The sequence below is a fragment of the Diceros bicornis genome, chromosome 6, assembly GCF_020826845.1.
Source record: "Diceros bicornis minor isolate mBicDic1 chromosome 6, mDicBic1.mat.cur, whole genome shotgun sequence".
Taxonomy (NCBI): domain Eukaryota; kingdom Metazoa; phylum Chordata; class Mammalia; order Perissodactyla; family Rhinocerotidae; genus Diceros; species Diceros bicornis.
Genome location: NC_080745.1, coordinates 4,489,347 through 4,507,383, shown reverse-complemented (window position 1 = coordinate 4,507,383; position 18,037 = coordinate 4,489,347). Strand labels below are relative to the sequence as shown.

Genomic DNA, 18,037 nt, shown 5'->3' with positions numbered 1-18,037 from the left:
ATGTGTGTAGAGCTGACAACCTTGGAAGATAGAAATAGTGGCCTCCTCTGGAGCAAAGGGCAGGCTTGCTTACTCCCCAGTATAATAAAAATAACACCCCTCCCCAGGCCAAAGGTCAGCAGACTTCCTGCCTGTTATTGAAGATTTGAGTTCCTTAAGCTCTGAGTTCTTGCAACCCTCTGCATGTTTCCTGGCCCACTGTGTATCATCCTGTAGGAAGTGGGATTTAGTGAACCAGTGCAAATGTTGATACTCTGGCCACTGCCATTGCTGTGTCATTAAGTCTTGTGTCTCTGACCCATGGGTCTCGTGTCTTTTGCCAGCATCTGTAAGACCATGGTAGCTAACTTATTGGTTTGCAGGTAAGGTAAAATATCAGACCATTCACAGTTCCTGACAAGCCCTTAAAGTAACTAGTAGTCTTAGGAACAGAGAGCTATCCAGAACAATATGCATGGATGGTCCTCATAGAAGACTTCATGCAACCAAAACTTTAATAAGTGTCTCTGACCTCTTTTATTTCTACCTCAATTAGAAGGAGAGGCACCAAGCTTTATAGACCTAGGGCTTGTGCAAGCCACCTGGAGACCTAGTGACCAGAAACTTCCCATGGGGAGCAAAGACAGATGGGCATATTTCCAAAATGGACCCATATGCCTCCCGATCATCCAAAAGACAATACATTATCTTAATTTATGATGATTTGAATCATTAAAATCTTGTGATGGGCCAAAGATACACTTCTCAGAGGACTGGGGCACATGGCAGTTGTAAGAAGATTAACACATTTGGTGAATATCAAACTCTGAACTAACTTTAGTGTTCTAATCAATCAAAAGGTACAACAAATTTAATTAGGTAGATTAAATGATATTTAATTGTATGCCTGATTATTACTCTGCAATAATGAACAAGCAGCTCATGTAAATAACTACAATTGGCCTTTAAAATATGATAGGACTGTTTGAGATAAGCTGGAGAGAAGGAAAGGGAGAAATAGATAAAAGCTAGCTGCTCTGACACCACTCTCAAGACCCCTGGATCTACATGTAACCCAGGAGATCGAGGCAGATGGCTGTGTGCCTAGATCCTCCAGCACTGTGGTTCTCAGGGATGTCACGGGGCTGAAGCAGCTTCCTGAATCGTGTTTACACGTCCACGTGTACAATACCCTTGACCATGGGGATGAACCACCATTCAATCATCCCTTACACCCCTCTAATTAACAATTAGATTTCGGAATCATTGTACCATTAAATGATAATTTATTCCTCAAACCTGTAGGATGGCGAGCTAAAAGAAAATGAAATTTCAATGGCTTCTTTTCTTTGAAGGACCAAGATGTTCTTTCACACTTAGAATCCGGATTAGAGGATAAATCCATCAAGTCAATGGAACAACTTAAGAAATGGACAGAGGGATATTTCATTCATATATACACAGTTTGCACTGTGGCAAAAATAGAGTTATATTTAAAAAAATTAGAATCTTTTGAAATTTTACAGATATTACAGACTTTGTTCTGCTTATACTCCCTTTGGTTTACCAAATCAAACTCACTCTTTAATGGGCATTTCTAGCATTGAGTGTTAATAACAGCAGCTTTTTTATTTTATTTTATTTTTTTTTTAGATTTTATTTATTTATTTTTTTCTCCTTAAAGCCCCAGTAGGTAGTTGTATGTCATAGCTGCACATCCTTCCAGTTGCTGTATGTGGCACGCAGCCTCAGCATGGCCGGAGAAGCGGTGCGTCGGTGCGCGCCCGGGATGCGAACCCGGGCCGCCAGCAGCGGAGCGCGCGCACTTAACCGCTAGGCCACAGGGCCGGCCCACAGCAGCTTTTTTAAATTCTTATTTTTCCAAGGTCAAAGACCAAGGGAAGAGGTCGTCAAGAGGTCAAGTCTAATCTATCTACGGATGTGGCAGCCTTAACTATGGATGTTCAAGCCAGACATTGCCAGGAGAACCACATCTCTTCACCCATAGGTGAGTTTTTACTAGTAATCACAGAGACTTGAGAATATCAAAGGAAATTCTTTATTAAGAACCAAAGTTATGGATTCCTATCTTGGGTTCATTACTTTGAATTTTTGACCCAAATCATATACATTTATTGGACCATGTTCAAGTCTATGATCTTTAGAAGATGCAGCCTACAGCTGAAAAGAAACAGATACAACACCAAAATCTTACCCTCTCTGAAGCACAACTGAGAGCCCCTGGAGTAAGAAGTTTTCTAGACAAGCAAAAGTCATTCTTCTTCTGAACAAAGAGAGTAGAGGCTATTCAAACATTCAACTTTAAATTGTTAACATGACTTGTTAGATTGTGATGGAGCAAGCCTCATACCTTCGAAGTTTCATGATTTTTCTCCAGAATACTGAGATGGATGTCCTTAAAGTCCAGTTTCCCCATAAATGTCTATATTCAGTGATAAAATTAAATTCCCTATAAAATAATTCTCCGTGGCTTAGTGGTTAAGTGCTCCACTACTGGTGGCCCGGGTTCATATCTGGCACTAACACCCCGCTTCTCCGGCCATGGTGAGGCCACATCCCACATACAGCAACTAGAAGGATGTGCAATTATGACGTACAACTATTTACCGGGGCTTGGGGGAAAAAAAGGAGCAGGATTGGCAACAGATGTTATCTCAGAGCCTGTCTGCCTAGGCAAAAAGAGGAGGATTGGCATGGATGTTACCTCAGGGCTGATCTTCCTCACACACACACAAAAATAATAATAATAACAATAATAATTCCCATAAAATTGTTAAAAATATATCATAGTCTCTGACCAAGTGGAAACAAGGCAAATTGAGAAGTTGAATAGCAGTGTAATAAACTCCATACAAGGATCTTACTGCATCATTTCATTAGTGAAACTGGACGTAAATCCCATCTCTATCAAAGAAGAAATAAACAGATCATGGTATTCCTGTTCTTTGGAGTACCTCTAAAACTTCTAAAACGCTAAGTTAGAGTGGCGAGCACTGATAAGGAGAGACGTCTATGATATACGATTTGGGAAACAGCAAATTGCAAAATGATGTAGTTATGTCATTTATGTTAAAAAAAAACTTTATGTGTATTTATAAATTCATAGGAAATGTCCAGAAGAATAAGCTGCAACCTCTTAACAATAGTTCCTTCTGAGTAGGGGAGTGAGTTAGCAGGGAAAGGGATGGATGGGGTAGGTTTCACTTTACTCTACATACATCTGGGTAATTTGACTTTTTTTTACAGTATGTATTTCTTTCATAATTAGAAAAATGAGTAATGTGACCGTTTGGTGCAGGGCAATACTATTATGTTCACCAGTCTCTGTACTGTATGTTACTGCACAGCACGGACTGTAGGAGAAAGCCCAGAGGAGCAATGAAGACAAAGAAGACATGACACCTGCAAAAAGTCAGTGGAGTATTTCTCCATAACAAACCTTTCAGGTGAGTGATGGTCAGTATCTTCCACTGCTCCAGCTCTCGCAATAAACCTAGAACCTGCCCAGGGTAAGCTGGAGGACCATGCCCGACTAGTCCACTCCCCGCATGGGGCCGATTTGTGCAGGGTGACTGCCATCAAGCAGACAATGGACTCAGGATGGGGCGTGTGCCTTTGGAGAGGCTGGCAGAGAGGCGCAAAGTGGAACACCAGCTAAGTGCACACACCTGAGAGGCCGAGTTCCAGGTGGAGACTCAAAATGTACCAAGAAATTGTGTGAAGTGAAGGAAGCTACTCAACCTCTCTGAGCCTCAGTGTCCCCCCCTGTAAAATGGGGATCACAAGCCTACTTCACAGAGCTGTTGGGGAAGATACATAAAAGTGTCTGTGACAGTCAGTGTCACATTATTAACAAAGTCATCTCCGACTTCAGAAAATCGATGAAAAGAATAATGTTAATGACCAAAGACGAGATGCCCAGCTTCGTAAGCAGCCCCAGCAGCATGAGAATGAGAGGAGCTCCGACTAAGCAGGGTTCTTCACAGCTCCACTGGAGACGATGAACACGGGCTACACCAGGATAAGGGGCTGTTGTACAGTGACTCGTGTAGTGAGGGTGGATCCCTAAAGACACTGTGAAACAGAGTTACACACAGTGGCTCCTAGGGAACAACTACAAAGCAATCAATGCAGCAGATAAGAGTGGGAATGGGGCAAGCAGAGGAGGGTCAGAGTGACAAAATCTGATGGAAGACATTGAACCACGACGAAAGCCCAGCTCTGTCAACAGCTGCTGTGGTTGTGCCAGGAGATCAAACGTCTGAGACAGCCATTGTGGGGACTGCTGGGAGCACAGTGGTCACTGCGGCCACACCCCAACAGCAGTGCATCAGAGCACACACACCCTGAGACTTTCCTCTCCATTAATCTTTGTTTTAAGATGATGAATATCCTCATGTTACAATGTCTCCTTCCAACACTTGTGGACCAGTGTCATCAGAACCCCCTGAAGAGGGCACAGGCCAGAGTAGGATGGAACACTGGGGCCTGGGGGAGCGGCACTGCACCTGACTACACGGACTATCACCTGGGCCTATTGAACACGAGAGAAGCACCCGAGGATGTGGTCTAACGAGACTTCTCTATCTTGCCACATTCAGAGACACTACACACTTTCTCATTCTTTCTTTACAAAAATGTTAAAGAATTCATGTGTCATTAATTCATACAGAGGCAAATTCTTGACAAAGTGACAGGGTCCAGTTTCCATGACCAGGTTTTTCAGTTGTTTTGATAATATCCCACATTCAGGCATCGGAAATGTAACCTATTGGGATGTGTAATATAACTGGGACTTTTTTTCGTGTAGATCAACGCCCAGATTTTTAGGGACGACATAAATCATGAAAGCTGCTAACCATTCCTCCACAGGTTTCCATAAGACTTTTAAGTTAATTTACCAATCTCAGGAAAAGAGAATTTGGCAATTCAAGGTTATTTTTCTGCATTCAAACGTACAGTACAGGCAAGAGAATGAGCAGAAAAAAATTAACAGGCAGGTCTTGCTTGCATTTTATCTTTTGCAAATAAGCAGGATATTTTATGCTCTGTTCCTTTCACTGCTGTAATCAATTTTTAAAGAATACGGTACATCTGACTATCCCTAGGCGTGTTTATCTGGGAAACTTGCCTGAATCCAAAGCAGAGATGTTAAAGCTGACGGGTTTCAAATGCTGCCCAGGTGCTGTCTACCATGAACATCCCTCTCCCAAAGCTGGACCACCGGTCTCTTCCTGAGGGATCAGAGTCACCACCCCTGTCCCTGAGAGACTGGCCACTCAGGCCTGAGCTGAGATTAGGTGATCAATCTAAAGGGCAAAATGCTTAAGCTTTTCTCATCTTAAGGTTGCTGCTTTGGAGGCCACTGCACTGGAATGTGTTGGTGAAAATAGCCTAATAGATACTTACCTGGGAATTGGGTTGTTTTCCTCTGCTCTTAGCGGATCCTGGGGAAACCAGTGATTAACCTCACAGATACCTTAACTTCCACACCTGCGAAAAAGACAAGCAACAGCCAATGTTACCACCCAGCCAAGCTCTTAAGTTGTACTTGCAAGAGGGGCCACAAGGGGGAATCTCTCTCAAAAGCTGATGAAAGGATGGCACTTTGGCTAGAGAAGGCAGAGGGCAGCAGGCAAAGTGGAAAGTTTCTGGGATGTCAAACCAGTTCCCATAAGCATTTTAGAGAAGCACCTGGCCCTGGACTTGGTAGGAGGCTGTGGAAAGACCCACAGACATGCAGGTGGGAGGAGGAATCAAGCAACGGAGGGAGGCGGTGTGGAAGAGGCACGAGTCCAACTTCTATTTTGGACAAAACCAGTTGCACGCTGCAGAACCTCGGCTGCCCATGCAGCCGCCACATCCTCCTAACTCCCTGGTCCCGCTCATCCCGTGGCATCCCTCCGGGATTCAGTCCACATGCAGCGGGTGCAGGACCAGAGTCCTGAGTCAAGGGCAGTTTGGCCCTCGGCCAAGCGCACACCACCCTGCTCCTCCCCCCAGGGTTAGGCACCGCCCCATGCCCACAGCCTTCTGGGATTTGTAGTCTGGCCGTCCTGCAAGCTCCCAGCCGGTAGCGGTTAAGAGACAAAAGCTCCCAGCATACACAGCTAGGGGCCCCAACTCCCACCTTGTCCCCTCGCCCCTGGTCCCCATCCCTCTGCTTCTCCACCCCACTCTCTACCCCTCCTCTTCTCTATACCATGACCACTCTCCATGCCCTGCCCACCCCCCAGAGTATGCGCAGTGTGGTTGGGCTGCATCCCTTGAGGCCGGCACTCAGGTAGGGGTGGGGCTCACCAGCCTGGCTATTGCTGAAGATGCTTGCAGCCCTCGTGGAAATTTCCTGGCCAGTATTTGAAGCGTAAATTCTATATCTAAAATGGAAATACTGAGTGCCTGGGATTCTGGAATTTGCCTTTTTAAGGCCACCTGTCCTACCATCCCCTCCATCCCTCCAGGTTGCCATGGTCCTCCCTCTGGTTCCCGTGGTCAAGGTCGCTGCAGAGATCCTTCCCTTTGACCTCGCACACCCTAAGGGCCCATACCCATCATAAAAACTCAAAGCCATGACACTTGCCAAATTGAGGCAAAAATGGAAAGACCCAGGGGGACACGCAAGGATGAGGGCATTAATAGATACTTGAAAGTATTAAAATCCATCTGATGATGTCATGAGTGAACGTGTTCCACTTTAAAACAAAACACTGCTGTTGTTCTGAGATATTGAGTTAGGATCTTTGCGCAAATATGCAGGATTTAAAATGTTTATTGATGTATAACATGAGTACAGAAATATATGCAGAAGTCATCCATGTAAACCTCAAAGAATTATTACAAAGTGAACACACTTGTGTGACCAAGAACTAGCACCAGCTTCACTCAGGCGCCAACAATCCGTTTCTCCCTCCTTCCTCCCAAAAGGTAACTGATATCTTACCAGCAAACACTGTATATCGAGTTTGTCTTCTTATATAAGTGTTTTATTACAGAACAATTTAAACAATATACAAAATAAACAAAATAGCATAGTAGGCCCCTCACCCAGCTTCAACAACTACTAATTGTCTGCCAATTTTGTTTCATCCACATTCCATCCCAGTCCCACCTCACTTTATTATTCTTTTAGTCCTTTGTGTGTGTGTGTGGGGGGGTAAGATGTACGCACACTGAAAGGCACAACTCTCAACTGTACAGTTTTGGCAAATAAACATGTCCATATAACCTTCACCCCTTTAAGAATAAAATAGTTCCATCACCCCCAGAAAACGCCTTCCTGTTCCTTCCCAGGCAATTTTATCTTTCCCCCGAGGCAACCAATGTTCTGGTTTTTTCATCATAGGTTCATCTTGGCTGAAATCATCCCAAGTGTTTTGTTTTCTGTCCAACTTGCCTCCCTCAGCACGAGGTTGATGAGACTCACCCAGCATGTGTGTGTCAGCATTTGCTCCTTGGCATGGCTGAGGGCATTCCGCTCTGTTGTTGCCCCGCAGTGCGCTCGTCTTGCAGGTCATCTCCTGTGAACATTCTTGTACAAACCCTTTTTTTTTGCTGCTTAATTCCTTTATTAGCATTTAAGTGACACACCTTTGCCTTTTTAGTGGTTGGTCCAGATTACAATATGCATCTTTAACATATCACAGCCTACCTAGACTTAATAGTGCACCAGTTTAATCAATGTAAAATATAGAAGCCTTGCTACAGAACAGTTCCATTTACCTATGTCTGTCCATTATGTTATTGTTGTCATAAATTTTACATCTACCCATGTTATAAATCCCACAATACAGTGTTATGATTTTTGCTTTAAATAGTCATAGGTCTTTTAAAGAAATTAAGAGAAAAAAGTTAAGTATTTGGAGGGAGATTCTTTGAGGCTCTGCAAATGTACTGTCTCTTCTTTAAGGTTCACCCACAGTTTTTGCATTCATCAGTCAGTCTTGCCCACAGTAATTATTACTGTGGTGTTCTAGTGGCAATTTTCTATTTCATGCTATCCAGCCACGTTTATTATTTGGAATTCTGTGAGGAAGATTTCCCCCCCTCCCTCTCCCTTCCTTCTTTCTCTCCTTCTCTCATTCTTTTTTTTTTTCTCTTTCTTTCTTCCTTTCTTATTTAATCTATTTTATATCAGTATAGACTCATGCATATTTATTTTGTTCTCTGGGTAGTAATCCAATGCTACCATTATTTATTTTGTTGCTCACAATTTTCCAGCTTGAGCCATTGGGAAGTCTTTCAGATTGATTCCTTTTGACACATCTCATCATTTTCTGTGTTTTTTTTAAAGCACTTTCCTACATTCTGGCACTACAAGATGTTCCAGGTTCATCTTGTATTTTCCATCTCCAGCCCTAGAATTAGCCACTTCTCCAAGAAAACCTGGTTATTTTTATTGGAGAATGATATAAACGCAGATCTGGGAGCTAGGTGTGCTCATTGATACTAGAGTGTAACTGCTTCTAGACCCACTCAGCAGAGCTTGGAAATGCATATATGAATATAAACTCAGGTATACACATCTATCTATTGATCTATCAATCTATCTATCAATCTAACTATCTATCTGGATAGATATATTAAAAGAGACATGGATTCATACTGATACTTCCGACTCCAATCCAGCACCACAGATTTTATTCTAGCATTCTCCTTTTGTTTATATGTAACTTCTTTTACCAACAGTGAGAAACTTAACTCCAGTTATCTACAATATATTTACAAATGTGTCAACTACTTTCAGAATTGTTAATCCATACCCTTATGAAAAACACATTTATCATCTAGTGTACAGTGTTTGTGTCCAGTACTTTAGTTTTACAGTATCCCATCAAAACACTGTCTTCCAAAGTTACTTAGGTCAGGACCTTTCATCTCCACCCCTTCTGTGTGATTATGTCACGTGCTTGTAATACAGTGAGATTCATTTGTCACTGCATTCCATCTGAGTTCCCCAGCATCCTGATTGATTTTTAAAATTTGCAGAGTAAAATTCACTCTTTGCGGTGTACAGTTCTATGGGTTTTGACAACTTTATGGTCGTGTATCCATCTCCACAGTACCATACAGAGCTGTTTTATTCACTCCCAAAATTCTCTCATACTGTCTCTTTGTAGTCAACTGCTTCCTTCACTCCATCCCTTGGCAACCACTGATCACTTTCCATCCTTGTAATTCTGCCTTTTCTAGAGAGTCATATAAATGAAATCATATACCAGATAGCCTTTTGAATCTGGCTTCCTTCACTTAGAGAAATGCCTCCAAGATTCATCCATGTTGTTGTGCGAATCAAGAGTTTATCCTTTTTATTGCCAAGTACTATTCTAATGTCCCGATGCACCACAGCTTCTTTCTCCACTCACCTGATGAAAGACATTTAGTTTATTTCCAACTTTTGGCAATTATGAATAAAATGGCTATAAAGATTCACACAAAGGTTTTTGTTTACATATTAGTTTTCAATTTGCTTCAGTAAATCTCTAGGAGGGGGATATCTGAGTCATGTAATAAATGTATGTTTAACTTTATAAGAACCTGCTAAACTGTTTTCCGAATGCAACTATCATGTTGCATTCCCAGTTCTAGTTGCTCCTAGTCCTCACCAGCACTTGGTATTTGCAATTTTATTTTTTATTTTGGCCATCTAATAGGTGTGCGGTCTCTTATTGTGACTTCTGCTTCCTTTATGAAAGTGAGCTCTGCTAAATATAGAATCCTGTGTTGACTTTTGGGTTTTCATTCTGCACTTGAAAGATGTCATTTTGTTATTGATTTGTCTCTTTTGTTTTTGATAATGTATCATCCATCATTCACATTATTTCTCCCTGTATGTAACGTCTTCCCATGTATATATGTATTTCCTTGACTGCTTTCAAGATTTTCCTTTTATCTTTGGATTTTAGCAGCTTGACTATCACATGCCTAGGTATGTTTTTAATTTGTATTTTATTTTTTAGGTTTCCTGACCCTCTTGGATCTAAAATTTTAGATTTTCCACCAAATTTTGAAAGTTATGTTATTACTGGTTGATTTGCCTTTCTGCCTCATTTAATTTTTCTGTCCTTCCCCTCTCTGCTGGGGACTCAATCATCTCACAAGTTGTAAGGCTCTCTTCATTTTTCTTCAAAATTTTTACATTCTTTTCTTCAGGCTAGATAATTTCTATTGCTCTATCTTCATGTTTCTTCTACTGTTTCTCATCTACCGGTAAACTCGAAAGTATTTTTTTATTTCATCTTCTGATTTGGTTCTTTTTTGTAATTTCCATTTCTCTGCTGAGTTTCAACATCTGTTCATTCATTATGAGAATATTTTCCTTTACCACCTTGATCATCTTTATAATAGCTATTTTCTTATCCTTGTTTGCTAATTGCAACAACTGGGGGATAGCTTCTACTGCCTGTTTTTGCTCATATATGGATTACATTTTCCTATTTCTTCAAGTCTCATGATTTTTCAAAATTGTGTACTGGAAACCATGAATGATAGTTAAAGAGCCTCTGGATTCTATTGTATTCCTTTGAAGAGTGTTGTTGTTTTTCTAGCAGAGAGTTAACTTGGCTGGACTGAAACTCCAATCCTATCTCCTTTACAGTGAGCATAGCTGAAATCCTCGTTCAGTTCTTTCATCTTCCAACTGTTGTTTTTACTCTAGGCCCTCTGGAGCCTACCCTGCATGTGTGTTGTTCAAAGATCTGCCAATTTGGTGTGTGTGGGGGTGAGACATTCATATATATTTTGAGATTTTCCTCTTTGTGGGTCCCTCTCTTCCAGAATTTCTCCCCTAACTTTCCAGCTACTCTGACAGCCCCAAAATACATCCTGTAACATTACAAGTAAGACTGTAGTTTTTCCCCTGTCTGGACCATGTACAGATTTTGGAATGCTTTGAGGCAAAAGACTCAAGCTTGCAAATATCTCCTGGTGCAATTCCCATCATTTAAGGGAAGACTCCCTCTCAGTTCTGCTTGCTTTTGGAAGAGATTTATACATACACACATATACACATTTATTATATGTGTATTACATATAGATACATGATTCTCTATAAATATATATAATAATTTATGCAGATTTTATCATTGTTATCTGTGAGAGTGTTAGTTCAACATGCTACTCCACCATTACTGGAAGCCAGACCTCGGTTTTGTTTCTTTTTTGGATTTTATATAAATGGAATTATGAAATATATAGCCTTTTGAATATAATTTCTTTTATGCCACATTATGGTTTTGATATTTATCCATGCTATTGCATGTAGCTAGTGTTTGTTTATTTGTTAAAAATAATTAATTTTTTTAAATGGTCATAAAATATGCATAACATAAAATCCACCATTTTAACCATTTTTAAGTGTACAGCTCAGTGACACTCAGTACATTCACATTATTGTGTACTTATAACCTCCAACCATCCACAGACCTACTTTCACCTTGCACTGAAACTTTGTGCCCATTAAGCAACAACTCTCTGTTGTCTCTCCCTCTTGCCCCTGGGAACCACCATTCTCTTTTCTATTCCTATGAATTTGACTACTCTAAGTACCTTATATGAGTGGAATCATACAGTATTTTTCCTTTTGTGGCTGGCTTTATTTCACTTAGCATAAAGTCCTTAAGGTTCATCCATGTCATAGCATGTGTCAGAATTCCTTCCTTTTTAAGGGTGAATGGTATTCCACTGTGTGTATCCACCACATTTTTTTTGTCAATTCATGCGTTGATGGACACCTGGCTTGCTTCCAGCTTCTGGCTATTTTGAATAACACTGTTAACAACACGGGTGTACCTATATGTGTTTATACCTCTGCATTGAGTTCTTTTGAGTGTATACCTATAAATAGTGTTCTGAGATTCATTTCCTCCCATGTGGGAGGGTTCCCCAGACCTCCAACAAGCAATTCTTAAGATGTCAGCTGGTCGTCAGATAATTCAACTCAATTTGATTCTGTCAACCCAGAGATACATCAGATTCCACAGGTTGAGGGCTCAATCCTATAGGACTGCACACCCACCCTACCTCACCTCAACTTCAGATGCCAGTTAGAAGCCCAGGCTGTTACCTGTACTTCTGACTGACTGGCTATAAACCAGAGGTTCCCACAACCTCCTCCTTGGGTTTGATTAATTTTCTAGAGTGGCTCACAATACTCAGAGAAACATTTACTAGATCACTAGTTTATTATAAAAGGATATAATTCAAGAACAGCCTGATGGAAGTGGCTCATAGGGAAAGGTATGTGAGAAAGGGCACAGAGCTTTTATGCCATCTCCAGGTGCACCACTCTCCAGGCACTCCTTGTCATTGGCAACCTGGAAGCTCTGTGAACCTCCTTCTATTGGGATTCTTATGGAGGATCCCACATGTAGGCATGATCAATTATTAACTCAGTGTCCAGCCCCTCTCCCCTCTCTGGAGGATAAGGAGTAGGGCTTAATATTCCAAGCTTCTAATCAGGGCTTGGTCTGTCTGGTGACCAGCCCCCATCCAGGAGCCATCCAGGAGCCCACCCAGAGTTGCCTCAATAGAACAAAAGATTCTCCTAGTGTTGTTATCACTTAGGAAATTACAAGGGTTTTAGGAGATCTGTGTCAGGGATGGAGTCAAAGACAAACATTAGAACAAGAGATGCTACTAGTGTTCTTTTCATATAGGAAATTACAAGGGTTTTAGGAGTTCTGTGCCAGGAACTGGAGGAAGAGACCAATAAATATATTTTCTATTATTTCAGAACCCATAAGTGGAATTGCTAGATCATATGGTAATTCTATTTTTAATTTTTGAAGGAACTACCATACTGTTTTCCACAGTTTTATATTCTCACCATCAGAGCACAAGGGTTCCAATTTCTCAACATTCTTGCCAACATGTTATTTTCTGATAGTAACTATCCTAATGGGTGTGAAGATGTATCTCATTGTGGTTTTATTTTGCATTTTCCTGATACTTGGTGACGTTAAGCATCTTTTCATGTGTGTACTGGCCATTTTTTTTTCTTCTTTGGAGGAATGTTTATTCAAGTCCTTTGTGCATTTTTAAATTGGGTTGTTTTTTTATTGTTGAGTTGTGGGAGTTCTTTATATATTCTAGATATTAATCCCTTATCAGATATGTGATTTGCAAATATTCTCAACCATTCTGTGGGTGGCCTTTTACTCTGTTGATAGTATCTTATGATACAGAAAACTTTTGCATTTTGATGAAGTCCAATTTGTTATTTTTTTTGTTGCTTATGTCTTTGGTGTCATATTAGAGAAATCACTGTTGGCAATGGCATTTGGATACAATGACACAAAGATTTTACCCTGTGTTTTCTTCTAAGGATTTTATAGCTTCAACTCTAACATTCAAATCTTTGATCTATTTTGACTTAATTTTTGTATATGGTGTAAGGTAAGCATCCAACCTCATTCTTTTGCATGTGGGTATCCAGTTTTCCCAGCACCATTTGTTGAAAAACTTATCCTTTCTCCAATGAATGGTCTTTGCATCCTTTTCAAAAATCATTTGACCGTATATGCAAAGGTTTATTTCTGGGCTCTCTATACTATTTCATTAGTATATTGTGTGTATTTATGCCAGTACCCCACTGTTTTGATTACTTTGTAGTAAGTTTTGAAATCAGGAAGTATGAGTTCTCTAACTTTCTTCTTCTTTTTCTAGATTGTTTTGGCTATTCAGAGTGCCTTGAGAGTCCATAGACATCTTAGGACAGATTTTTCTATTTTTGCAAAATCATCATTGAAACTTTTATCTTTTTGAATAAGTTGATTCTTAAGTAGTCTACTCTTTTTGATGATATTGTAAATAAAAATGTAAAGTTTGTAGATTTCTTTTTCAGATTGCTTATTATTAATGTATAGACGGACAACTAATTTTTGCATGTTGATTTTGTATCCCAGTACTCTGCAGAATTTATTAGTTCTAACAATTTTTTTGTGGAATTTTTAGGGGTTTCAACATATAAGATAATATTTGTAAACAAATATAATATTAATTCTTCCTTTCCAATTTGGATGCTATTTCTTTCTTTTTCTTGCCTAATTGCTTTGTCTGGAACTTCTAATACCATGTTGAATAGAAGTGGTGAATGTGGGCTTTCTTGCCATGTTCCTGATCTTAGAGGAAAAGCTTTCAGTCTTTCACCCTTGAATATGATGTTCTGTGTGAATTTCTATATATGGCTTTTATTATGTTGAAGTAGCTTCCTTTAACCCTGAAGGATTTTTAGTGTTTTAACATGAAAGCATGTTTAGTTTTGTCAAACGCTTTTTCTGCACCCATCGAGATGATCTTTTTATTTTTTCCTTCATTTTGTTAATGTGGTTTACTACATTGATTCGTTTTCATATATTGAAACATCCTTGCATTCTACGAATAAATCTCACCTAAAAATGATGTATAATCCTTTTAATATGCTGCTGAATTTGATTTGTTACTATTTTATTGAGGATTTTTGTATCAATATTCATCAAAGATATTGTAGTTTTCTACAATAGAAATTGTACTTTTCTCTTCTATTGTATTCTATTGTAGTTTTCCATTTCTGTAGTTTCAAAGACCTGTCATTTTATTTTCTCTTAGCATCTTTGGCTCTGCTATCAGGATAATGCTAACCCCACAGGATGACTTTAGAAGTAGTCTCTCCTCTTCAACTTTTTGAAAGAGTTTTAAAAGAATTGGTGTTATTTAATTTAAAAAAATGCTTTGTGCCCAGGAATAAATTCAGCATAAAATAAATACAAATAAATATTTTTTAAAAATGTGAAAAAGTTGTTTTCCTAAAATAAGTTAAAAGTTAAGCAAGTAAATCACTTACCACTTTATTTCTTAAAATTTTTAACCTAATAATAGGCATGAACAAATTGTTAGAATTAAAATGACTCAAGTGTTCATTTTCTTCATTGCAAATTTTCTGAGAGAAGTATATGGTGCCATCATGTATGACATCTTTTATGAAAAAATGGTCATTTTTTGTAGTATTTGAGAACATTATGAATTTTCCCAGTGGCCTCTGATATGCAAAGTTATCTTTTCAACATATATGTCTTATCATCATCCTTACCAAATTAACAAACTCTGTCAGGTGCTAATTAATCAACTACTTTTCATATGATTCAGGTTCTCCACTATTAATTTCCCTAACCATCAGGAAATTCTACAACTTCTCAAGATTAAGAATTTTACCTTACACTGTATTTCTCTCATGTGTTTTAAAACATCCAAAAATCATTGATAAACTGACCCTGCCCAAACTAAAGCATGGTGAATTATAAAAGATCGTCTCCGTTAAGTGGGGAAGGATTTCAGGTTGAACTTAATTTTATAAGTGGTCAATTTATTACAGTGTATTTTTCTCTTATGTATTTCAATTCTTTTTTTAAAAAAGTGATAGTTGAGGGCACTTAGATAATAAAAAGTTGAGAAAATAAGGAACTGATATACTTTGTAAGCTTCAAATGTTTTCAAGCATAAGATACAATAAGAACTAAAACTAAGAAATGGCAGAGGAAATAGAGATAAGAGGATGAAATTGCAAAACTGAATCTATAATAATATCTCAATGGATAGCGTTGTGGTGCCAAGAAGGTGGTGAAGTCAAAGAATTCGTAAAGATGATAATAAACAGACTGCAAAGAAAAAAGATCGAAATTTTTATAGAGAGAATTTTTACAGCGATATTACAAATAGAGAACAGGGAAGAGAGGTTGGAGTGAGAGACTATCTGCTTGTTAAATTACTCCCACTGTAGAGAACAAAAAACCAATTTGCTGAAATCTTTGTTTCCCTCTATGACCCTATCTTTATCTGTAAAATCTCAGCTCTGAATCAAAGTCACAATCCAGCTTTTCCATCACTGGGGAACAGAGCATTTACGCTCATCTGAAACCTCATCTGCCCTGCCTGTGAAATAAGGCTGGCCATCCATTCTCACAGAGGAGCCAACTGGAGGTAGGATTTTTGGTTCTGAATTCAGCTAAACATCTTCAAAGAATTGTATCTGGCCTTCCTCATCCAAGGCTATCAGTGAAGGGCTGGCTGGCTTTCAGAGAAGACCAATTCACAGTCAGCTGAGACATTTTCTGTTGAGCTTTCTAGAGAAGGCTGCGGGGCTTGTCAGTAAGAGTTGAATCTGTACGGGTTATATTTTTTAAATTTTATTCATAAATTTATAAAGAAATTTATATGGTATTACTTATTATCAAGAAAAAATGTTGTCTATTCTCTGGTCATTTAAGCAAAATCCTCCTCTCAGGGCCCACCCATGGACAAAGCCCAGATTTAATCTCCAAGCATCTGCCAGGCACACTGTGGTCAGTGGGAAGGCCTCAAGTTGGCAGCCTGTTCCCTTGTGTCCTGTGCTGGTACTTAATCTTGCATCTCTTCAGTGTACAACTAGACAGAGGCTCAAAGGACTTGACATTGGAGAAATGTACTTTTCATTGTCTTTAGACTTCTACGCTTTTCAAAAAGACTTTCAGCATTTCCAGTAATTGTGCAGCAGTTTACCCAACACTAAGGTTCTCACTTTAAAAATTAAAATAAACTTTGAAAAGGAAAAAAGTGATCTCTGCAATTTTGTACAGAATCTATATAATGGGTGTATCCTTATAAATGGAGGAAAGATAACAAATTTAACTCTTTTGGTTAGTTAACAAAGTATTATATTTTATATATTACCAATTTTGAGATTATTTGTATTTAAAAATACGGTTTCAAACCTCTAAATCATTGTAAGTGGTAGAGTCTGCCATCTGCTTTGGCTGAACAATTATATACAATAAGTCAGCCAAAACTCTTCCATTCCTGTATAATCATATATGTGGGTGGTATTGGTTGGTTCTTATAGATTGTTTGAACACATGCATATCACAAAATACAAGTGGCCATTAAAAATTAAAATGTTCACCAAATACAAGATTATCTGATTCCTAGAAAAAGAAAACAATACTGTAACATTAAGGCTAAAACTGTCAAAAAGGAAGCCAAGATACACTCAAGTCAAGCTTTTGCTGAAAAGTTAATTGGCTCATCTTTGAAACTTTGTCATGTTTATTGTGTAAGCAAGATACTTTCAGAGCCGAGAATATAGAAAGTGCTTATTGGTAAGTTAACATTGTGATCATTTATTTTGTAAATGTTAATATGTTAATATGTTAATATTCATTTTCTACTATATTCAGATTTTGAAGTTCTGCTAAATCTAAGGCCACATTACTGGCAAGTTGGGATACCTCTAGACATCTGAAAAATATGAGTCCTACACAGAAGCATATAAATTCTCTCTTCATCATGTTCTAAATTCTAAAACATTCTAAGGTTTTGGAACAAACCAATGGCATTCCACATTTACAGTAAGGCTGCATGTGCCATACATGATCCTATAGGAAGAGAAATCCAGATTTTAAATAAAAGAGATTGTGAACAAAAAATAAAGTATATTTTCACTTCTGAAAGGGGATTTCAAGAAAGAAGGGACTCTCAGAACATGTGGTAAGTGGTAACTAAGTTACCAAAGGGTCTCTAAAAGAGAACATATTGTGGAAAAAAGAGCCTAAACGCAGAGAGCTAAAATGGCATCTCTGGAATCCTTATGATGAAACAGACGCTGAACTACTTTTTCCTAAAATTTAAAATGCATCTTATCCTCTAAACAAATACCACCACGCTGCCAGGGAGCTTACCTGGGCATGGTGACGTGTTGGAATCATTTTTCTAATTCATTGGTTCTTAAACTTGATGGGCACTAGAAGCACCTGGAGGCCGTGTTGAAACCCAGATTGTCGGGCCCCACCGCAGAGTTTCCAGTTCAGCAGGTCTGCACCAGCACCTGAGAATTTGCATTTCTACCCAGTTCCCAGGTGATGCTGATGCTGCAGGTCCAGGGACCCCACTTTGAGAACCACAGCCTAACTTACACCCTATATATGGTTACCAAATCCATTATTTCATCCTTTGGCTGCTACTTTTCCTTTATCACATCAGCACCTTAGCTCCGAATCTCCTCACCTATCAATGGGAATACTTGGAGAATTTA

The 18,037-nt window shown here is 39.1% G+C and overlaps 1 protein-coding gene across 2 annotated transcripts in view; it reads left to right on the top strand.

The window, feature by feature from the left end:
• The first annotated feature begins 3,302 nt into the window (after nucleotides 1-3,302).
• The window catches only part of LOC131406901 (ral guanine nucleotide dissociation stimulator-like), a 116,647-nt gene continuing 101,912 nt past the window's right edge, over nucleotides 3,303-18,037 (top strand). The window contains exon 1 of one of the 2 annotated variants that reach the window (XR_009220377.1): nucleotides 3,303-3,446. The gene's annotated coding sequence lies outside the window, so the exon portion shown is untranslated. Of the gene's footprint in view, nucleotides 3,447-15,243; nucleotides 15,265-18,037 lie in introns of those variants that run through there. The other variant, XR_009220378.1, reaches the window with a different exon arrangement.